Source organism: Lepidothrix coronata, unplaced genomic scaffold, assembly GCF_001604755.1.
Source record: "Lepidothrix coronata isolate B3197 unplaced genomic scaffold, Lepidothrix_coronata-1.0 Scaffold53, whole genome shotgun sequence".
In the NCBI taxonomy this organism is placed as follows: domain Eukaryota; kingdom Metazoa; phylum Chordata; class Aves; order Passeriformes; family Pipridae; genus Lepidothrix; species Lepidothrix coronata.
The window spans coordinates 4,377,139-4,401,773 of NW_016690233.1; the positions used below are offsets into that span (position 1 = coordinate 4,377,139).

A 24,635-nucleotide genomic window follows, 5' to 3' on the forward strand; every position below is an offset into this window, starting at 1 on the left:
GGCTTTGTTTTCCCTCCTCTTTGTCTCTGGAGGGATGTCCCTAATGCTTATATAAAGCTAATAAAAAAAGAGAAAACTTGAATCCTTTATTATTCACAGCAGAAAACACAATCATATATTTATATAGCACAAGATATAAATTATTTACCTGATGGACCACAGTGGCCACTGAAGAACAATGTTAGCTATCTTACTAATATACTTTGAACACATACCTGGGGGAAAAAATAATAAAAAATCACACAAAATCTTAATCCAAAGCATGCAATTTAACCATACTTCAAAATAAGCATATAGAAACCTTTGATTTTCCTTAAAAACCCCAAACTAATTAGGTTTTCTTAGATACAGTACAACATTCCAAATACTCATGACACTGAAGTTTGAAATTTACTTGAAATCTTTCCAGGATATTTTTTCCCCATTAAATACTTTCAGCACAAATATTTCTATTCTAAAGGGGTGGTTTTTTTACTTTTATCACTTCCCTGATGCATAATAAGTGCACTATGTTATCAATTTCCACCAGTTCCAATACTGTCATAGGAAGAAAATGTATGATTAAATTTAACAAAGTTTTAAATCTAATTCAGATATTAACTGCTCAGTTTACTTGTGGGAGTTTTGCGATAGGAAAACTTTCTTTCCCAAAAGGGTTGTCAGGCATTGGATCAGGCTGCTCAGGGAAGTGGTTGAGTCAGCATCTGTGGGGTATTTATAAAACATGTAGTTGTTGCACTTGGGGACACGGTTTAGCGGTGGACTTGGCAATGCTGGGTTAAATGTTGGACTTGATGACCTTTTCCAATCTTAATGATTAAAGATATTAAATAGGCCTTGGATACCATGGCTAAAAGTGAACAATTAATCTTATTAATTATTTATGGCTTATTGGTAACATAAAGTAGGTTTTGAAAACTTAGACTATTAAAGCAATACTTGTTAATTCAATAACTGTATAATACTTAAAAAAACCCTACCCATACTTGAAGAGAAATTTCTGGTTTTTGTAAATATTTTTAAGTGTATGAACAAGAAAGCAACAAAATGAGAAGGTATAGTCAACTAGGGACTGCTAGGAAAAATTCTGGAGTCTGGTTTTCTCTTATCTGTATTGTTTTTACAGTGTTACTCCTGGAAGCTTAACTAAACTCTGAAATGTATTTTCAAATAAATAAAATTAATTATCAAGGGAGTAAGAAGTAAGTATAGATAACAGGGTCAATTATAACTTAGGAGAAACAACAAAAAAAAAAAAAGAAGAAATTCACAGATAATGCCAAGACTCAGAGGCTGAAGTATTTTATTTCTTTTAGTAAGTTTCATGTTTGTAATAAATCCTAAAAGATACTGAATTGTTGACACAAACAATAGGGCTGCAGAATTTTAAGGAATTAATAGATCTACCGAATGACTGAATTGGAAAAGGTAGGAAAATTATAATATAATATATAATATATGTATTAGAAAAACTAGTAGTTATCATAAAATGAAGCCAGGATCAACCTTTTGTTAAAATTTTCTTGAATTACAGCAGATAAAAATGGCCTGATTCAGAGGACATGTTCAGTAAGATCTGAAAATTCAAGTACTCCCCAGACAGTCTCTCCAAAATTGTTGCAAACCAAAGTCTTCATTCACTTCTGAAAAATCTTATTTAAACACATTATATATTAAAAAAACCCAATAAACAAACAAAAAGTCTGCAAGGAGAATAATCCTGAAAATGGCAACTCCACTAAAATGAAATAACATCTAAATGAAAGATAAAGAATTTATGGCTGCTGAAACACCTTGATGTTGTTACCTGATGAGGTATGCACCCTACTGGGACTGCTTCATTCTTTCAGCTGCTACTCACTGGCTGACTTATCACACGTAAGTCAGTTCAATCCTCCCCATTTCAGCTCCACCATCAGTAAGTGAGGACTGGTACTTCATCTGTTTTATAGAGTGCTCTAACTTCTAATGGCAGAATTCTTAGCTGGTAGCTCAGCTCTGTGACAAATATGAGATTTTTGGCATACAAAAATGGTTACGCTTTTAATGGAATTACAAAATATAATTAATCCTCAAGCTTGGTATTATGTGATAAAAGTAATCAAAATGTGTGACAAATTATCTGGTTTATTATGTGTTATAACATAATTATGTATTCCTAAACTATGCTTCAAAACTCAAGGATGGTTATCTTACCATTGAAAAGATATATCTCTAGTGGGAATTTTTGTTTGTTGTTTTGATCCAAGCCAAGAAAATGTATTCTACCAGGAAAAGCCATGAGGATCCCTTGAACATGTTGTATAGCACTGTGGAAGTCTTTGAACTGTGAGCAAAGATAAATTATAAATTGTGCAATGCTGTTTAAGAGTACACAAAAGTAAAAATGAAACATGTTCTGATGGCAGCAGAGTGTAATTGGGCAAAAATTAATAATTGCTTTGGTGATTATTTGGATATGCAAACCCCTGGTTTGAATCACGTTAAGTTCTTTACAAAACATTGGTAGTGCAAAGTTAAAGAAAAATAATCTCAGGACAGTCATTAGTTTATGACTCCTCTACTGAGTAGTGTTTATTCTGTCATTAAGGAAAGAAATTCAGAAAGCAAGACATGCATCGCAAATACTGGCTTTCTCACTTACAGTCTTATCCATTTTCTTCTGTACACAGTTTCTTAAAAGTTTCTTAACTTGTATACCAAGTGACAAATGAAGCATACAATCTATATCACTAATGCATGTAACTCATGCCCATTCTAACTGGAGATGACTAAATCCATGCAAGAAAAGAATCCATTGAGTGATACTGCATACCAGGACTCACTGCCACTCTGGAAGTCCCTAACTGTGAGTTTCTGAAGGCTAGAAGGTTCTTCTGGGGAAATGTCATTATGTTGTTCATAAACTCTTCTTTGTGTATCAGCTTTTGATATCTATTTACATATGATATTGACCACATCTCTAACATCAAAATAAATAGTTCTCATATTTGAGCAGTAGATGGTAAGACAGCTGCCTGCTTGTTTTAGAGAACGAGTGCAAGTAGCCTTAAGACATGGAGTACATTCAGAATAGTGAAATGAAGAAACTGAATTAGGCAACATGTCAGAGAACAACAGATTTATTGAGGCTCATCGAGATTAGGTAGAGGTTAAAGTCATCATCATCACGGCTAGGCTTCTTGAACGAAGATTTGGGAAGGGCTCTACCCACGTTTGTTACAAGCACGCTGGTGGCTAAAAAGACCAATATGAGATAGGCACATCCGGTTGCAAAAGGCACAGCAGAAAGACTCCTTAGCTGGTAAATTCTGCAAGACACGTTCTTTCTGCATTGTCTTTTCTCCTCAAGAGTGATCCTGGGAAGGGGGCGGCCCCGCCGCGGGACCAGGGGCAGCCCCGTGCCATAAGGAGGTTCTGGCGGGCGGGCAGGTTAAAGTCAAGTCCACTGATTACAGCTTACCCACTAATCCTCTCTTATTGTAGAAGGCAATATGTTTGTTCAGGCAAAATTTAACTATCATAAATCCTTGCTAGTTTCTCACAGTCATCCTCTAGTCCTTCATATAAGGATTGTCACCATAATCTTCCAAGAGCATGAGATAACATTGACCAGCCTTAGTTCCCTAGGTCTTCTTTCCTGGCCATCCTCAAGATGAGTGTGTTGTTTGTTTTTTCTAGTCATAAGGAACCTCTCTCGACCATCACAATATTTAAAACATTAAAAAAGAGCAGCCATGAAATGCGGGTGATAAAACACCGAAACAGGTTGCTCAGAGAGGTGACAGATGTCCCATCCCTGATAGCAACAATATCCTTCAGCTCCCTTAGATGTATTTAGCAGATGGCAGAGACCTGTGTAGGTGGAGCTTAAGTTCTCCATGATCCTTTCCCCTTCAGAATAATACAGCATGATACCATGTCCATCACATACCTGATCAAGCTGAAGTTCACACTTCAGTGTGAAAGTGAGTGTGTTTAGTTTTCAAGTTTAAAAGTTCTAAAGTTCAGAGCCTTTAGTTATGTACTCACTTTCTTCCCTTTCCTCAGGATCTAAAACTCCAGCATGTCATGGTCAGTAAAACCAGCACTGCCTCTGACCTTCTCAGTCCTTATTGGACCTACAGCTCCATCAGAAAACATATTCTAATCAGCCCATTCAACGCCTGAGTAAACACTAGTATACACTCCAGAAATTTAGATTTCTGGCATTCCAATATATTGCTTTCCAGAAGATGGAGTTTCTAATATCTCCTGTGAGAGCAAAGGACTGCAATCATAAAACTTTTTCCAATTGTTTAAAGAAGAGTTCATTTGCCTCCTCCTCTTGATCAGGTGGTCAATATCAGACACCCACCATAACATCTGTTGGTCTCTCCTTTTAACATGACACAGAAGATACATGTGTCTGACCTGCTTCTTTTTGCAACTACATGACTTTGCCCTTTATCTTCTTTGCCTGTCATTCGAAAGAGACTCTATACACCTGTCACATCACTCCAGTTGTGTAAACTGCATGCACTTAAGCAAAGGCATGTCAAGTGGGCTTTTCCTCACCTCCTTTTCTTCAGAAGAATATAGGAAACTACCAAGTTATGCCTTTCAATGCCTAATTTCTGCCCTTTTCTTTTCACTTAAGCTTTTATGTCTGTCTTCCAGCAAAGCTAATTTAAGATCTCCTCAGCAAATTAAAAAGTCTGTTGGCAAAGTTTTTCTTTTCACATTTCATTGGTGGATTCTGCCTCTTCCCAGAAACTCACATTTTATTGAGAGAATTCCAGTCAAGAAGCCAAACAGACTTTCTGGTAACAGCAGCCAGGAAGGGCAAACCAGATCTGTACCTGGTTTTCTATGCCCTTCACCTATCCCCAAAAATCTTCTAGTCACTCTTGAACTTGCCAAGGTCTTCATGGTAGTATTGTGGTGTTGATATGGGAAACAAAAAAAAAAAAAAAAAGGCAGCAGTCTGGGTGCCAGACTCAATGCTGAGTCAGGTGTACCTTTCATCTGACCAAGTGTAATCAGTCTGTTATTCTTGCCATACAACACTGAAGAAATGTTTGTATGGATTTCCACAAGCAGGTTTTACAATGGCAGCTCCAGCTAGCAGTTGTAGAGCCACATTGACAGATGTTGGGAACAACATATCAAGCTCCATGGGGAGAGAGGTGATATGTTCATGTGTAGGCTCTGAGAAAAGACAAGATGGCTTCAATACCTTCTTTGGTAGTCCCACCAGCATGTGGCTCTAGTCTGGGGACATGGTGACAGAGTAAAGAATGAATTATTGTATTTCCTGACAAGGGCATTCTTAATTTTATATTAATGCTCCATCAACACTTTAAAGTACATTATATTGTTCGTCATTCAGACAAGTATGCACTATAAGACAACGGACTACTTCCTGTCTGTCCTTACAGAAAGATTATGTTTCCCTACTCCCACTGTGCAAAAAAAGTCTTTCATTACTTGCCCTGTCCCCTCACTGATTCCTTAGGTAATTTCACATGATGCTTTTCTTTAATGTAAAAGTGATTATATCAATTTTGTGCTGATTGCATCAAATAAACAATTTTCCAGGAGTTAAATACATTTGATAAGAACAACTGCTAGCCTTCTGCCTTGATCTAGTATTTAAGGATAATCCTTTTACCTGAATTCAATGTAATGGCCAGTTCCATTATTCAAGTTAGTTTGAAATTCACATTCCTATTTTTTTCTGAATTTCCTCCAAAGAATATTCTTTATCCTCAGTAAATAGGGAATAGAATCATAGCTAACCTTTGCCTTGCAGCACTGTAACTTACTTTATTTATTTCTTTTTATCTCAGTTACACTAATGCTCAGCAAAAGCTAAGCAAATCCTGATTTCTCAGTTAATGTGTTTTACTTTAAAATGGGAATTATTAATCATTTAGTTTTCAATCCCACAAGGCTGAGGATGAACATCTGCTGATAACCATCACTGAGCTACTCATCTGCTGCTGATTGTGTTGCTATCACACTCAGAGCCTGATAAACTGCAGCAGATTATTTAGATCCTAAACTCTTTGCAGTGGGGATTATGTCTGCTTTCTCCCATGCCACATCTATTACAGCAGAGAGCTGACTGGTAGCATTTAGCAAATGCTGAGAAATTAACCACTACAGAGCTTTTCAACAGCTGGCTATAAGTGATGCTGATCCATAAAGATTGTCCCTGTCTGGCCACAGGAGAATAACTGGTGTTACCTGTCCCCTGGGAAGTGTGCAGTGCAAAGTGTCCTTTCCAGTACCTCCAGCAACTCCCCCATAAACTACTAACTACCCCATAAACTACTAACCATTTAGTTGTTTTCCTTCTTCTCACAAAGTTACTATCAGCTACCAACACTTGCTGTCATGAAAAGGAACAAAACCAGGTAAACAAATCCAAAACCCAGCAACCAAATCAAGCTCCGTTTCTTCCCGTAGGCAGTCTTAACCTTTTCAGGCACTGGAAAACAGTATCCAAATTGTACAAATTTCCTTGTCCTCTTTCCCATGCCCTGTTGTCATCTTGCTACACCTTAACCCCTACTGTCACCACTCATTTCACCCACAACACATTTGCCTGGAAACCCGGGATGTGGGATTTAGCCTGCCTATACACATGCAGCAGGACAAGCTGGGAGCTCCCAAGATTATGCTCAGCAGTTTATAGCCCCACTGTCCTAATTCAAAAGGTTATCTTGAGGGAAACAGCTCTGTGCCAATATGACCATAAAGCAAAGGCAGATTGAGTCTGCCTGTTCCCATCTGTGCACATATGTCCTGAGAGAGTCCTTGCCTGCGTCAGCCTCTCTTCTGGGAAAAACAGTAACAAGGCTGTGCAAGATCCTAGATTTTTATTCATGGAAAGGCTCATGACAGTGAAAGCTGTATCCATTCATGCTATTAATTAAACGAAGGTAATTCAATATTTCCAAGAAAAAAAAAAAAAGAAAAAAGTGCTAGTAAGAATTTGATTAATCACTCAGAAGCCTGATTTTCGATTTAACTTCTGTGCTTAAAGCATAACATTTTTAACACAAGAGAACACCTCTAAACAAAATTAGTTCTGGAAAAAACTCAAACAAACAAACAAACAAAAATCAACAAAAACTCAACAAAAAATTTAATTTGTTCCATTTTGAGAACATTTTCTGGTTTTTAATCTCTGAATTTTACCTGGATGGACAAGTTACTGGGAAAATATTTGGTTTTGATCAAAATGTAATTTTCTGATGAAATAAATATTCTTATGGAAATTCTCTACTGAAATCCTTAAAATGGCTGCCCCATTCATCAGCTGTATTCACCAGATCATGCCAGACATGCTCGGTTTGATCTCTGTTAGTGTAAGTTGATTCAGTTCTAATGCCTTCTGATGTGTTTGTGATGCTTTCTGTACAGCCTACTTCTGAGTTTGCACACTGAATTTCATTCTGTGATTAACAGAGCTCTGCTACCACAGGGAATAAAAGCTCATCCTCAATGTTTACTATAGGCAATGAAAAGAAAAGCAAATTTCCATTAGACGATTTTGGCTGGGCTTAATCACCCTGTAAAGGAGCTAGTACCCTCCTCTGAATGTAGACAGAAGATGGGGTGACCCTGCTTGGACAGGTAAAAGACTGAAGCTGCTTACAGTCCTCTTTGTACATGATGAATAAATATCTCCATGCCAGCCTCTGGAGACCTTTGTTTTTCAGCCTTTGCAGCATCAAGTATGACGGTGACAAAAAAGAAGACAAAGAAAAATTATGAGGCTGAGTAATACTTCCCTAGAACAGAGCTATCTCTTATGAACAGGTGCATTTTTAACAAGAGGATGGGGAATAGAATTCTATTAGGCAGAGTTTCTGTGGCATTTGTGCTGTAAGTTATGTTACATAGCCATGGCTTTGAAAGTCCTTTTTTCATCCACAGTGTGGATTTGACTGTACTTGACTTTTCTTATTAGGCAAATTCTATGGTTTTGAAATTTATTTATTAATAGTCCAAAGTAGGAGGTAGGTACGTGCATATACAAATGGAAAGATAAAGGATCTTCCCCAAAGAGGTTTTTAGGCCTATTCTGAACAGACATAGTTCAATTCATCCTGTATCCAAAGTCTGTTTCAAAGCATTCCATCAATTTAAATCCCCTAGGTGTGGAATTAATAAGGATTAGATAAATTTAATAAACTATATAATCTTCAGAAAGTGATAACATTGTTTAGCTTTCTCTCTTTATAGCAATAATCTCTTTATCCATATTAATAGAAAATGCCAAAGTTTCTATTACCATATATCTCAGTCTGAAGCCATTACAAAGGCAAAAAAAACCCTGAAAAGAATAACAGAGAAAGGACTTTATGACTAGACCAGTGGGTTACGATTCACTCTAAGTAAAATCTACACCATTTATATACCAAAGTTTTTCAAGCAGTGTTTAAATATTACATAGACTTGTGTTAACTTTCTGCATGGGGAGAAAGGGAAAAATTCACTCTCACGGAATATTCAAGGACAGTGACATAGGAACCCTGAGGATTAAGAACCTTCATAGATTTCTAAAGATATCATATCTTTATTAGTTTTCACTTCAGCCCCAGGGAAGCATTTGACAGTATTCCCAATCAGCAAAGTCCAAAATTAACTTGCTTCAATCAACAGAACTACAAAAAACTTAAAAAGTTCATTAAGAACACAACTAAAGACCCAATCTGAAGAGATTCTCAAGAACTGGAACAGAAAGTTAATTCTATTGAAGTCTGAAGAAAGCTAGCTACTGAACCTAAAATACATGGGGGGGGTGTGCAAGAACATTGCTTATTTAATCAAGACAAACAAAAGCATTTATATGTACATAATGTTATGCTTAATTGTTATTAATACAGTCAGCATTCACCAAAAATATTGGCCTAGTTATGAACCTTCCTATTTTCTTCCATTTCACCATTAACTCAAATCTCCCATCAAATAATTAATTACCATGAAAAGGGTGATGATAATTAGGATGATCATCTAGAGGTCAAGCAATTCAATGAGATTTATTAAAGGCTAAGAGCAGAGTTCTAATCAAAGGAGTGTAATTTCAAATCAAACATTTAGAAGATAATTTTCTTGACTTGAATTTGCAAACATTTAGGTAAGTATGTTAATAAACTTTACTTATGCAAATAACACCACTGAGTGCAATAAAACTAGTCAGAGGTGAAATGATAACAGTTGTAAGTGTAGGGAAGGTGCAGAAATTGAGCAGCAGAGATTTAAACCACAAGGGAGTTCCTTAAGATCTGCCAAAGTCATTGGAGGGTAGTGGAACAGTGGTATATATGTGTCTAATGAGGCACTGAGTGCACATGCATATGTGTGTAATCCTATAGTGTCAGCTACTCAGATGCTGTCTCTAGGTTTCCTATTCTTCTGTTTACACGGAAAGCAAAACTTTTTGCAGGGGCAAATTTGTCCTTTCCTTCTACCTTTTCCACATGCAATCTACACATTTCAAAATAACTGCAAACACCTTTTCCTCTGTTGTTGTTTTAAGGATCATCAGTGGAAGCCAAAGCAGATGTTCAGAAACATGCCATTTCAAGGGCAGGGGCCACACACACTTCAGTTTGTTGTCTTCTTTTGCAATGCTGTTTTGTAAACCAAACTTGGACAACAGCGTGACCAACGGGAATTCTGCAGTCAGGTAAAGTCCCTTTGCTCATACAGGTAGAACAAGTTGTCACTCTTCCTTTCTAAGCTACATTACCACTGTGCTGCAATCAGGAAAAGAAACCTGGTGCAGACAGTAAGGTGAAGAAAAGCGTTAAATAAGAAAGAAGATTCCATTTTATACTTGCTTCTTTCCAGACTGTGGTGGCCTCTTATCTGTCTGTGTTTTACTTAGCAAAATACGCAGAATTATTTGTTTTCCTTTATTAATCACTGCAGAAAAGTGTTAACATAGCTCATATCCATGTTTTCTTTCCTGATTTGAACATCTATGGTTGAAAGCTCCACCTTCTGGCCAGTGAATCTGGGCAGCAAGCAGCTGCAGTTTTTATAGCTATACACTGAAACTCTTCATGCAACTTTACCTAATGTATACTACAGAAAGTCACACATTTCTGTTAATGCATGCTCAATGCATGCTCTTGTGATATAGAAATTATTATGAAATAGGTTAGTCCAAAAAGATAAAGATCCAGTTTTTTGTTATGCCACTGTAACACTAAAATTTATATTTTAAAGACGTGAGAAATCCGGAGTGAAACCTCTCAGTGAAATACCTTGCAAAACAACCATCTTTCCAGTTTGCTTCTAGATATTTGGCCAAAATGGTCCTTCCCACAGTGGGAATGTGTCTGCTTATCTTTATATAGATATAATAGAAATTATTAAGATTATTTTCATGTCTAGAGCATGAAATGTGAATGAAGCTGGTAACAGATGTTACATTTGCAGCGTCTGCATTTACAATAACTGTGTATTCTGCCACATTCCCTATAGCTCTTATACAATCTGAAAAAAGAGATGAACAATTTAAGACCTGTCACAGTATTATTATGAAAGGTAAAATAAGGAGTTATTTAGCAGAAACACATGATGGAGATTAAGGAAACCATTCTGCACCACTCTGACTCATTCAGCTTCTTCCAATTCTTCTCCTGTTATTGTGTTTTTTTGTGTTTGATCTCTCTGTGGACCCAATGAAATTCTCTCACTTACGTTTTTGCTAAAAGATGGATCACACCTCTTCATTCATTTCCTAAGGACAAAAAAAAAAAAGGCAAAAACAACTTCTAACTTAAACTTAACAAGTACATTCTTTTAATTTCTTATTTATGCAGATATTAGGGACATACTTTTTTAATGGTATTATATTGATTAGCTGAAAAAAGCTGATTATCTATTCCCTCAAAGATCACTATCCTTATTTATCTCATATTTGTCTCACAAAAATTAATAATATATACATATATAGAGAGACATCCTACGTTTCCAAGATGTTTTGTAATTGTTCTATAAAGATTAGTATTACTGTGTCAAGAAGCCTGCATGTCAGACACTTGGATCAATACTCTGGCCATTGGACTCCACATCAAAAATTCTCAGTGGCTTTAATTGGGTCAGACTTCTATCCGTGTGTTTCAAAGTGCACAAGCTGACATTGCATGCAGAATTACAACAGAAACTGGAGGGATTTTTTTATTTTTGTAGGCTGTAAGGATTTGGGGAGTTTTGTGCAGCACTTCCCACTTTATACTCCAACCTGCTCATTTTCTAAAGGCGAGAATAGAATGATAAAAATCCAACCAGCAATGGGAGAGCATTAACAAGGAAATAAACAGGAGGTGCACCCTGAGAAATAATTCTTTGCAGCCACCTCTGTTAAATCAAGGCAGGACTTTCAGGGAGTTGTATAGTTACACCTCCTTGCCACTAAGCACCTCAGGGCTTGTTAATATTTTCTTGTTTGCAGCCCCGTTGCCCATTTTATGTCCACCTGGTGATATTTAAAGTAACACTACATTATTTCCACAACAGACAAAGACCAATAAATGAGAAGTACATATTATCTGACAGACCTAAGGGGCAATTCAGATGAGTATGCTAAATACTGAAGGGTGAAGGCCATTCTGCTTAATTAAAGAGGACCAGAAGAGGACTGGTACAGTGAGGGAGACCCAAATCAGGATGAATTGTAATTTACTGGAAGTGCTTGATGCTCCCCCTCGGATATATCTCATTTGTGTCAGGAGAGGAGGATGAGGGGTCCAGCCTGGTGGTACAAGCTCTGAGTGACCCAGGCACAGCTCACCATTACAAGAGGTTACAACCCCAGACCTATAACTGTTCAATTATATAGCTCAGACTCAGACATGCATTTCCTTCAAATTCGCTCCTCCAAGCTCAACAATGTACTGTCAAGTGTATACATTGGATGGTCCGTAATTTCTTCCACTCTCCCCACAATTTAATATCCCCTTTGCTTTCTGAAGTACCGCACTTCTCTGCTATAATGACAGTGTTAAAGTATTGAAAATGCTAAACAAAAGCAGCTTATTCAGTCAGTGATATCTATCCCAGTGATTTCTTATGAGAAACAGGAAGTACTCATCTAAGAGAAACACCGAGCTTTCCTATAAAAGTATGTTATAGAACTAGACCCTAGAGAATTATTGTGCAATATATCTTCTCTAAAGGGGTGATTGATTCATAGTAATTTACCTTGAGTTGTTTGAGAATATCTTTCACAATGGTGAAAGATATAAAAGCTTGACTTCATGTTATTTTTTTGGCTGATTTTTTTTCACTTGGTGCCTGGTTTTGGTTTATATTATAATTTTTGTCCTTTTGTTACTAAGACAAAGAAATCTGTATCTGTGATGAGGTGTTTGACTATGTGTTTTGTTCTTCCAGAACTTAATGTGAGATACATGCTTGGCACAACATTGCCAAACTCTGTGCCTGTGTCTGCTCCTTTCCAGGCACCAGCAAAACTCACTTTTGTTTCCTCCAGTAAAGCAATTTTTATAAGTCAAATGATTTCTAATTTTCACAAGAGGAATTTATAAAACCCAGCTCAGCTCAGTTTTTGCTACAGCTGCCTCCTCCTTATTTATTTATATGGCAATACAGTACAGCAGAGCAGGAATGCGAAAGCTGTGCTGACAGAAAATGAAGATAGCATAAACAATACAGATTACAGCAGTAAAAGCAAAGTCAGATATAAACCACTACAAGTGGAATCAAGAAGGGAGAAAACTATATGAAATATCAGGTTGTTGAGAGCAAGTTAAGCAGCACAGCTGGAGCTGGGAAGTAGAAGCTACAGACATGACTGAGAGTCTGTTGCCTTTTCCTACTTTCTGTTACCCGCCTTTAATAAATATAATGGCCAGTCTTCACGAGCGAAGATGTGGGAAAGGTCATTAACCCTTCGAGCCTGCGCAGTGGATTTTTTAGGTGAGACACAGCGTGCGCTGAACTGAGCCCACCCTTTAATCCTGAGGTTCATCTGCCGGGGCCGAGCAAGCTTGGACAGTGGCAGTGAGGGTCTCAGAACGTAGGTTTGTTTAGAGTGACCTTCTCTTAGATGGATTGCCTTACAGGGCTGACGAGCTCCATCTGCCCGGGGGGCTGGGAATCGAACCCGGGTCGCAGCGGTGAAAGTGCTGCACCCTAACCACTAGACCACCACGGTACCCGCCTTTAATGTTTAGATTATGGTTTCTCTGGGATCAGAAAAGCATTTAGTTATTCATTTAAGCTGCATTTAACCCATCAAGGCCCTGACTTCATAGGATTATTCTAAGCACTGCACCAACAAAATGAACAACTAAATTAAACACAAACAAACAGAAACCCTCAAAAAATAATTCACACACCTGTTCGTTGCTCTTCCTCAGAAAATGAGAGATCATGACATCAAATATTTGTGAGTGACACATCTGACTGGATAGCACTTACACATGGTAGGAAACACCAAAGAACAAACACAGCATTTCTTTTCTATTTCTTCCTTTTTTTCTTTTTTTTAACAGTATGGTCAAGTTCTCTTTGTTTAAAACTAAATATGTTTTAGTCATTCAACGTATCAGATATTCTGATTCTTTAGGTAATAGACAAGCTTTCCCAAAAATGAATATTTTGAATGTCCTGTAATGCACTTGAGTAACCTCATCCGCAGATGTGCTGAGAAATTGTCCAGTGCGAAAGGAAAATCCTTTCTGTGTGTCCACCCAATGTATCACTTTAGAATTGCTGCAACCAGAGACTCAGTTGCTTGGTGAAATTCTTGACCAAGGAGCATGTGAAATCATTACTGCAACAGTAAACAGAAATGGACATTCAGTTGCTCCGTGTTTTCAAAGACATTCACACATCTTTACTGCCCAGAAGATGCTCTTCCAAACTGAGGTGGCTTTTAACAGAGGTCACCTTGAGATGTGGCAACTCTGGAAATGAAGATAAAAGAAGCCAAGAGTATTTTCACTTTGATGGGAAAATGGGTTTCAAATACACACTAAAAGCAAGGTCAGACCACAGACATTTACCTGTCACATACTCATCTCTAGACAGTATGAATAAGCATCTCAAGTGTCTTGCTCAGTCTAACAGTTCTTCATGTGTTAAAGGTCAGGATACAAAGACACTTGCCCAGTACCTTTTGCAGTCACCAACTTATAGTCAAAGGAACAAAGAACAAAACTCTTGGAGCTCAATGCGTTTTGTCATTTTTTATCATATCTAACTGGAAGCAATTCCTCCTTCTCACCTGATACCAGCTGATACCAACTCTTTCACATCAGTGGAGCACTGGCTATTTACAGGATGTATTCCTCCTTAAAGAAATATCAGAGGATGAGATCCTAATGCTTGTGATCATAGCTAATAGACTTAATTAACTGATCATGCTCTCCAGATTACTTTGCATTAATAACCATAATGGATTGTATCCAATCCCTGAGCAAACACTCTTTAGCCTAAAGAAAAAGAGAAGAAGTCAGAATCCCAGCTCTTATAAATACTAGTCTTTTGGAAAAAACACACTAGGATAAGGGGCTACTGGTTTAGAATAACTCTTTAGCACAACTGTCATAGCAAATAAAGCCACTGCATATTGAACAAAAAAATATTGTTTACTATCAACATGCTTATCATTGATATCTTAAATCATCAGAACAATTATTTTGATGTAATCTCTCTCTAATTTGGGAATGAATCTCTGTCAGAAAGGGAAAAAAAATTATTTTTTTCTCTGCTTTAGCTCTACAGCCAGGAGTTGTTCAAGCATTAGAAATGCCTTTGTCAGGGGACTAGTAGTGTCAGTTCATATTTGTGTCTCAAAACTTTACGGAAATGGCTACTTAACCAAACAGGTGTTGAGAGGGAACAGAGAGGATGAGTTCAGAGAAGGAAAGAAAAAAAGAAAAAGCAGATGATAACCAAGAAAAATCAGGATCAGTTTTGTGTGTATATCAGTCAAGAATTAAAACCAAAACCAAACATAAAACACTGAAGAAACAGACCAAAATAAAAAGCCTTTCCTCTTTACTAGGACCAGGAACTGTAAAGCTTTAGCATACAGCACTGTAGCAACCATGTCCTGGGTCATCAGGCAAAGCATCACCAGCCAGTTGAGGGAGGTGATTGTCTCACTCTCCTCTGCGCTGGGGCAGCTTCACCTTGAATATTGTGTGCAGTTTTGGTCACCACAGTATAAGAAAGACACTAAGCAATTAGAGACCATCCAAAGGAGGGCAACAAAGATGGTGAAGTGCCTTGAGAGGAAGCTTTATGAGGAGCAGCTGAAGTCACTCGCTCTGTTCGGCCTGGAGAAGAGGAGACTGAGGGGGAACCTCTTTGCAATCTACAACTTCCTTGTGAGGGGAAGAGGAGGGTCAGTCACTGATCTCTTCTCTGTGGTGACCAGTGACAGGACCCGAGGGAATGGCCTGAAGTTGTGTCAGGGGAGATATTAGGCTGGATATCCCACCAGAGGGTGGGTGGGCACTGGAACAGGCTCCCCAGGGAAGTGGTCACAGCACCAAGCCTGACAGAATTTGAGAAGCATTTGGATGATACCCTCAGGCATATGGTGTGACTCTTGAGGATGGTTCTGTGCAGGCTAAGAGTTGGACTCAATGATCCTTGTGGGTCCCTTCCAACTCAGTATGTTCTGTGATTCTGAGATTAGGTGATTCTATCAACCATACTTCCTCACTACTTATTTGCTCCCACTCTGAGCTAATCAGACATCAATCAGAGCTCAGTTATACAAAAAGTCAAGGAAGGTAAAACAAGAGGAGCTTATGTGTTCAAAAGAAATGAAGGAAACAATAGTTTGTACCTACTTTTTTCATTTATTTTCCTTGGCTTAACTTAGGCTTCTTGTTACTGGTAATCAAATTTGGCTCTCCTGAGCATATTGAAAGACAGAGGAGAGGCTATACCTGTAGCACTCAGGCAGTAGCTACCTGCATTGCAGGAACAGAGGACCCTGTGTGAGCTTACTCGCTCTTTCACAGAATCACAGAATGGTTTGGGTTGGAGGGATCTTCAAAGATCATCTACGTACAACGCATGGCCAGAGACACCTTTCACTAGACTTGGTTGCTCAGAGCCCCATCCAACTTGGCCTTTAACAGTTGCAGGGATGGGGCATCTGCAACTTCTCTAGAAAACCTGTTCCAGATCACAAATTAGATCACAAGTATTCAGATCACAAAATAGTGAAAAGGTTGATTGTTCCTTCATTCAGGTCTTAACACTGAGTAGATGACTATCAAGATGCTGAATACCTTTCATTCTGAATGACATCAATGTAAATCTGATAAGTAAAATTCCAATAGTACATAGACAAACAAGAACAAGTGAGTCCAAGTGTGTTAAAATCTTCATCTACTGCTTCAATAATCTACCTGGTAGCAAATAAATAATTCCAGATTTGTGGTGTTATAAGTAAAAATATCCATGTTGGCACATCAGCTACAAATGAAAAGCAGCAACCAATCTTTTATAAAGAAAGAAGTATTATTTTGTCAAATCGAGCAAGATCTCATTAATAAAATAAGGATTGTGCTCAAAAGACTCTTTGTCATTAAACTGTAAGCCAGTGAGAGAGATCACACTGAGGAAAGCACTGATAAAAATAACTTTAGAAGATGAGTCTTTGCTGCCAGTCGAATCATGCATCAATTATACATTACATGTGAAAGACCTTGCTGGCTGCAACCTCCTCTTGTATTAGCCAAATCTTTCAACCAGGCAACGGGAGAATCCTTTAATTAAAGAATAATCTGGATCACACTGAGTCTTTTATTACCTCACAGTGAAGGTGGTGCCTCAGTACTGCTAAGATAAAAGGGATACAAAAGCAGGTCAACCTCATTGTATGGAATTCCTTTATGCAATCTGATGGTCTGTTTTATGTATCAATATGTTCTATTCCCTTTCAGATAAGATGCTGTAAAAGGGCTGTGCCTCCATAGACACAGCATAATACAAGCAACCAAAAAATCTAAACCACTTTCCAAAAAATAGAGTACCACTTCGGGGAGTTGCAGGGCAGCATAGGTAAAAACCCATCACAATCTATGTGGCAGAAAATAGAAAAAAATTTAGAGCATTAAAACAGATAAATTGCATATAACATCTCTGCTGTAGATGAGGTAATATGTTGGCAGAAAGAAAAAAAAGAATAGTTCCAAAAGAGAGAACTTACATCAGTGGCTATACTCATAACACATCAATTAATCTATCAATCAATATTTTATGGGCAGAACTGTCTTATTACTCAGTCAGGCTTTTTTCTTGATCTGCCTTTAGCTTACAAGAAATACCAGTTCACTTTTGCATTCCCACTACAGTGTTTCTACTTGTATTTAAAACAGACTGTGCCAGGTCAGGTCACTTCTAATAAATTAATTAGAGCAGAGGACTGAACTGCAGTTTCCCACATTCTAACAGGATGTCACATTTGGAGGGTTGCAGAATCAGTAACTTGTCATCTTTCCCCCTGGGTCAAGAAATATGCAATTTCTTCTTTACAAAACAGTACTGCTCCCAGATAGACTCTCAGGCTTCTCTTTCAGGATATGGCAGTCAAATTCATAGCCTGAATTTGGTCTCCAGGGAATACAACAAAAGTCTCCCTCTACCTGAAAGACCTCAGGAGCATTCAGTAAGACTCAGTTCAAGAAGCTCAGCCTGAATGCTGTCACAACGTTTATGTGTGGTACACACGGGTTTGTCGATGTGCACTGGTTCTATGAATTCCTTACACACTAAATGAAGATCCAGACTACAGTTTAGTTGCTTGCACTTAAGTGTCTAATTTCACGTCAGAGACATGAAGGCATCCCACCTGGCCTCCAGACACAAACAGAAATTTTGGAGACCTCCAAAAGTCCCGCTTCACATATGCCAATTGTCAGGAACTCAACTTTTTTAATTGCCATTAAACATTGCTACTGTAACAAGCTGTCCAAAGAAGCCACTGCCAGGAGATTGAAGGTAAGGCTGAGGGGAGGAGGTCATAGCCCACAAACTGATAGATTTGTGAGTCCCTAGGGAAGAAGTCTTGGGGGGTGTGATGCTTGTTTAGAAGTGTGATGTTTATCTAAAGGAAACTAGTGGCACTCTCTGGGTATGTGATGTTTATCTCCTATGAGCCAGCAGCGTCAAAAGGGGCCCTGTATGCACACACCCATTACTACCCTCGGGAAGGCCTCTTAGCAGGGGTGTCTTCAAAGCACCCCCTCCCCAAGCCTAAATGACTTTGCAAAAAGACAGCAGCTCCAGCCTCTGCAAAAACATCATGCCTCTGCAAAAACAGCCCCTCCCCACACACGTGGGAAGGCACCGGGAGAGTTTCTCAGGGTATTTAAACCCATCAAACTTTGTATTTTGAGGGTTTCTCTCCCCCACCACTCCCGGATGGACCGAGTCACCAGGGACAACAACCAAGTTCACCAGAGACCTTTGAGTGGTGACTATAACCTTTATTCTTTTCTCTCTTTCTTTGTCTCTTTTCCTTGGGTACTCTTTCTCTCTTTCTTTCTCTGTTTTCCCTTACACATTTTTCTTGGTGATAACTTTATGTTTTTACATTCCTATATTACAACTAAAATGGCTGTTTTCCTTTGCAATACCTTTATGCTTTATATTGCCATGCTGCTATAGATGGTACATACCTACATGCCTGTTTTCATTTGCAACAAAATTGTTCTAAAATAAATCATACATATATATATCTATCTGTAAATACTGATCATCTACTATCGTTTTACTTTAATTCACTCCAAGGGATTTATTAATAAAACAAAAGTTACTCCTCCCTGGAAGGGCAGGTCATAACACCAGCTTCAGGGGGAGGCTCCAGAAACCTTTGGAAATCTTACCTGGGTCTGAGTGATTGTGTCTCTCATCATCCCAGTTAATGGAACAAAAAAAATTATTTACAAGTCTGTAAAACACAGAATCATAGAATGGTTAGATTGGAAGGGACCTTAAAAGATCATCTAGGTCCAACCCCCCTGCCATGGGCAGGGATGTCACTCACTAGATCAGGTTGCTCAGGGCCCCATCCCATCTGGGCTTGAACACTTCCAGGGCTGGCACATCCACAATTCTCTGGGAAACTAATCTGCAACTGTAAATCTGCTGTATCTACTGCAGTATTAGTCTAACAACAATGTGGACTCTACTGGCTATAGAGCAAGTGGCTCAACAGTGACTGTATGAGAAGTTTTGACACTTTCATATTAAACCCCCAATACGGAGGAACTGAATGCCGAGAGCAGTATTTCATCACTGGACATTCTCTGAAGTAGGTATTTTTCCTTTCTGGCGAACTGGTGTTTCGCTTCTCCAGTATTACCTAGTCTTCAATCACAAGTCAGCAAGCTGTCAGAACCTACGGTGCAATTTTGCTTTGGACCTTCACAGGACTCTCCTGGAAGTCTCTAAATAGCATGTTACGCACAGGCTTCCAGCCTGAAAATATTTGTTCCATACCTCTGACTCATAGTCAGAAAAAGATAGAGATGCCTAACACTGAACTAAGATGCTACATCTTCATTTGTCTGCCAGGAATAATACCAAGATAAGCTCGAAGCCTAATATCAAGGTCAGTAAAAAAGTTTGAGGAGTAGAGGCACACAGTTTATACCAAAGCAGAGGAGTGCCACTCATATAGAAACACTTCTTGTGCAAAGACTTCTTGTCTGTGTCAGTCCAGCTTCTGATTCGAAGCCTGCCTATATATTCTTATTAACACTTCAAGGTAGTGAGACCAACCCTTATTCTGTCAGCCCAAACAATCTGGGATAAGTTGGAACACTTTTGTTGACACTGGATTAATGTCCTGAAATCAATTTAATAACACAAAGAGTAAACTACTCTCCCTTACAAGTAGGGGAACAGAATTGTAACCTTCAAGATCTTGAGGAATATGATGGTAGTGTTGCTGAATTAGAAATCATACCTGAAGAAAAAAAGGGGGGGACACACCTACTTTTTTCTTTTTTTTCAGTAAAGAATTAATAACAAAACATTGCAAGTCTGTAATAAAATCCAGAAAACTGTTCCATTAAGATTGCAGGCTTCTCAAATGATCTTTGGTCTGCTAATGATTTAAATGCATTTTAAAATAAGGATTGCAATCCTAAATTGATACTGCAACAAAGTGTTGTATAGGACCCTCGCAATAAGCATGATAATAAAATCATTAAACATCAGATGCTAAGGGTGTTAATTTGCAATTTTGTTATCTGCTTAAGGTGGGAAAGAAGAAAATATGAATAGACAAAGCAGGACATTTTAGGAACCGTTGACAATCACATCGTTCTGTCATTGAGTTGTATCTTATTTAATTTTATATTGTGGTTTTTTGGTGCACTTGCTACCTGCTAAACTTCAGCTCTTTATTTAAAAACTTAACCCTTCTCTTCCACTTTATTCATATCAAAGACGATGAATTAAGTAGTCATGTGTTATTCAGTCAGAGAAATGTGTGAATTCAGAGACTTGAAGTCCCTGTTCTACCTATGTTGATGTTAGCTTTTAAAATTATTTAAAGTTGAATCGCTATTGAATTCAGCATATGAAGCAAAATTCTTATCAAAAGAAAGCAACCATGTCACAGAATGACCAGAGTAGTGAGTGAGTTTCATTATCTACAATGCATGTTACATTGGTCACACAAGTTTACATCAATCATAAAAGATTGTAAAGCTCAGGACAAACCAGGAATGTGGTTGCAACAAGTTCTTACAGATATAACAGGACACATCTACAGCCAGTTTGCTACTGATCAAACCAATGAATTATTTACAGTTTTACCAACCCAGGTTGTTCCTAAACGTCTCTGTAAAGAAGAAAGAAAATATCTTTCCCATGTTCAGAAATGCTCCCATGCTGGAAAGTAAGCATGAAATCATCTCATCACAGCATTAAATTTCCATCTGCTGCTACTCTGACTCCATCTTATTAGAGACTTAGTATCTTCATTGAGACAGAAGGGATAATCTATTTCTGACAGATTACAGAAGAATTTTAACATAATTACATCTAATTTGAAAAATCTCAATTCTGAGGAATTGCAATGTCACTAATTGTTAGACCTTCTTTCAACAACTAAAGCTAACATCTTCTAAAGCATTTTGTAGCACTTCCCAAGTCCAGATTTTGTTATCTGCCAACACGATAGTGATCCAGTTTGAGGGACTCCCTAGATTACTCTGTGTGAAACAATCCCAAGCTCAATTTTTCATGTAGTTGTTGAAGTGTCTCAGTTCACTCCATTCCTGCCTTCCCTGTTAAACCCAATCAGGAAAAGAAGCTCAGAGAATACAGGCTGTACAACTGATGTTATGGATAGGAGCAATAATACAAAGAGGAGGATTTAACTTCTTTTTCTTGATTCTGTGCTGTTTTCTAAATAGACTAATATTCAGATGGATATGATATGTCTTTCCTTCCAGAAGAGCATCTGCTCTGCTGCTTCTCACCTTATTCCTCTTTGAAATGGAGGAACTTGTACTCCTCTCAGTCTTAGCTGCATCTTGCTAGCATGATTTAAACCTGTGAGGGCACTCTGCATTTTCTTTGACTCCAGCACATTCAGACAGATAGCTAGTTTTCTTTCTCAGTGGAATAGAAAACCTCAGGCAGAATTTGCTTCACCCAGTACGACCTCTAAAAATTATTCAGCTGACTTTCCTCTTGTTGTTCTTCTTCCTTACTATCACGTTTTCTCCCTTTTTTCTTCATAAACTTCTCTTTTGCTCTATTCCCCCCCTTTTTTTTTATTTTTTGTCTTAAAACATTACTGCTGTTGCATTTAAAAAAAACCCAATAGCATTGAAATAACCTCCTTTTTTTCCTAAACTGTTTTTCTGTCATTTTTATTTACATAATTGGTGGAAGACTGCAATGTGGACTAATCATTAGGACAAAAGGTGTAAGTATGACAACTTGTTCCTGCTCTTTATGACACAGAGTAGATTTTGCCAGATTAGGCTGATTGTGTCTAAAACATTTGACCAATTTTATAAAAAGGAGGATCTTCTTAATTCAACCTCACTCACAGATGTTTCTAGTTTCAAATACATGTCAGAAAGACAAAATGTAGTATAAAAAAAATTCTGTCATCATTACATACAGTATTTTCTTTCAGAACTGATCCAGATTCTGATTAGCAAATTGAGGGACAGGTAATCTAAAAAGTGTAAAGAAAGAATGACACTTGCTTTGTTTTACAGTAGACACAGAACTGTCTGCTATACAAAATCAGAGAATCATTAAGGTTGGAAAAGACTTCTAAGATTATCAAGTTCAACCTTCAACCAAATACTACCATGTCAACTAAACCATATAGCAAAGTGCCACATCTACTCATTTTTTGAACACATCTAGGAATGGTGGCTCAACCACATCCTTGGATGGCCCCTTCCAATTCTTAATCACTCTTTCAGTGAAGAAATTTTTCCTAGTATTTAAACTAAACCTCCCCTGCTGAAATTTGAGGCCATTTCCGCTTGTCCTATCACACATTTCTGCATTAAATGGAGTATGGAAATGAGAGCTCTGATCCACATTCCTCACCTTTTATGCTTTATTCCAGGTGGTGTAAGGCATAACAAGGTATGTACAAGGCATGTACAAAGCAATGCAAGATATATGCAAGACATATCTACAAGGGTAAAAGGGGCAGACTGGAGCCAAAGAAAAGAAAATTAGGAAAATAATGTATGCCAAAAAAAGTCTTGCTGAAGTCTGTGATCATTCAAATGGAATGGTGAGGCACAGCTCCTAACTTTCCCATCAAATTTCTATAATATGTACCTCTAAAGCAGCTTGAAAAAGTTAGGGGTCTTCCAGTTCAGCTGAAGTCTTGCTGCCAGCAGTCAATTAGAACACTAGTGAAAGAGATGAAAGCAGAAACAGAAACTCCAGGAGGGTTGCTGTGTCTTACAGGGGGTTACTGAGGCAGCCCACCACTGTGGAGAAACCCAGTCAAGCTGGTGGATGTGGAAGGAACAGACATGTATGAGCACCAGCTGAGACTGAACAATCTCTTCTTTCTTGCTCTCTAAGTCAATGTCCCAGCCCTTTGGAAACCTGTCTATAGACAAGCTTTCCTAAAAGGTACTTCAGAAAAAGAGTCTAAAAAGATTCCTCTGAATCACCCTCAAGGAATTCCATTTTTTCCCTTTGAATAAAGCCAAAACTTAGGGATGCTAGCTAGCTAAGTTAGGTATCTGAATTTCTATACTGTTGCTATCCCTATTATTCTCCGTGCTCTTAGTTTTGTATCTATAAAATGAGAATAGGCACTCTACATGGGTGTCAAAGGAATGTTGTAACGATAAATGTGGTAGAATGATTGCAGGGTTATAGTTGGACAATAGAAAAAATATTATTGTGTTTGTAGATAAATTGCCCTGTAATGCCATTACTGTTCCCTCAGATTTATCATTTTTATTCATAGATAATAACGTGATCTGCCCTCGGCATGTATTAGGAAACAGTTCTGCAAACACTTTACTATGACATATCAAAAAATAGATTTTTCTTGAAGAGTTTTCAACCTAAGATATGATAGTAAGAAACAAAGCATGACAGGATTAAGTTCCAGCTCGGAAAAACAAAGGGCAAAGCATCTCGCCATCATCTAATATGAAGATATGTCCCTGCCTCTCAATAAAACACATAGCAAAAAAACCCCCCAATAAATAAAATACTTCCCTCTGTGTTAAATTCATTGAACTAATCACATATTTTCTCAATCTTGTTGGGATGCAACAACCTGATTTTATAAGATTCTGAGGGACAATAAACAGGTAAACAAGCTGCACTGGCAACAACATGCACACAAAATGCAACACCTGATAAAGCAAGTCAAACAAGCTGTAATGGAAAATGGCAAACAAAGCTGGGAAGGTTAGATGCAATGATAAACCTTGCTCTCAATGCTCCACAAAACCACACTTTCCTTTTGGAGTCTTCTGAGTTACATCCAAGAGCAGGTAGAATGTTCAAGTCCAGGATTATGAGCTCATCCAACGGAATGATCCAAACCTTAAGCAGTCCATGGAAAACTCCCTGCTGACTTTAAAACCTTTTGAATCAGATGTTTGAGGTTGGTTTCGTCTCACCTAACTTTATCCATCAAAAACTTATACATGTAGTCTAAGATAGTTATCATCATACTTTAAATTTTAAATGAAGAAAGAATGACACTTATGGAAAGTAATGCATCTATCACAAATACGTATTTTTTTTGATCAGGAAATTCGTCTATGAATAGGAGCCTAAAACGCTATTTAGATGTACTGAAATATATAGCAAAAATCTCTTCCTCATTTCAAAGAGTCATGAAAGACAGCATAAGGTTATGACTCTACAAAGCTAAAAAATTTAAATTTAAGCTTAACTTAACTACATTCAACTGTCTTCTTGAAAATCCTGCCCTATGGCTTGAAAACACAAGTAGAGATGGCAAACTTGAAATCACAGTCAGAAAAAGATGAGTAGTGATATCGACAGACAGCTTTAAGACTCTAGGATATATGCATGATTTCGAAGGAAACCCATTTGATATGGTTTGAAGCTGGCTCCCTGCCCGAAAAGAGAGAGAGACAGCT

At 37.9% G+C, this 24,635-nt stretch overlaps 2 long non-coding RNA genes across 2 annotated transcripts in view; one reads left to right on the forward strand and one right to left on the reverse strand.

Annotated features, from left to right (window-relative positions):
• Positions 1-9,677, forward strand: part of LOC108497890 — a 24,517-nt gene extending 14,840 nt beyond the window's left edge. The window contains exon 3 of the long non-coding RNA XR_001874997.1: positions 9,536-9,677. This is a non-coding gene — a long non-coding RNA (uncharacterized LOC108497890). The remainder of the gene's footprint in view (positions 1-9,535) is intronic.
• On the reverse strand, positions 8,313-24,031 carry LOC108497891. The gene is made up of 4 exons (XR_001874998.1): positions 23,951-24,031; positions 18,888-18,952; positions 10,708-10,747; positions 8,313-8,329 (listed from the first exon to the last, which is right to left on the reverse strand). It is a non-coding gene; the product is annotated as an uncharacterized LOC108497891 (long non-coding RNA).
• Between the last annotated feature and the right edge of the window lie 604 nt (positions 24,032-24,635).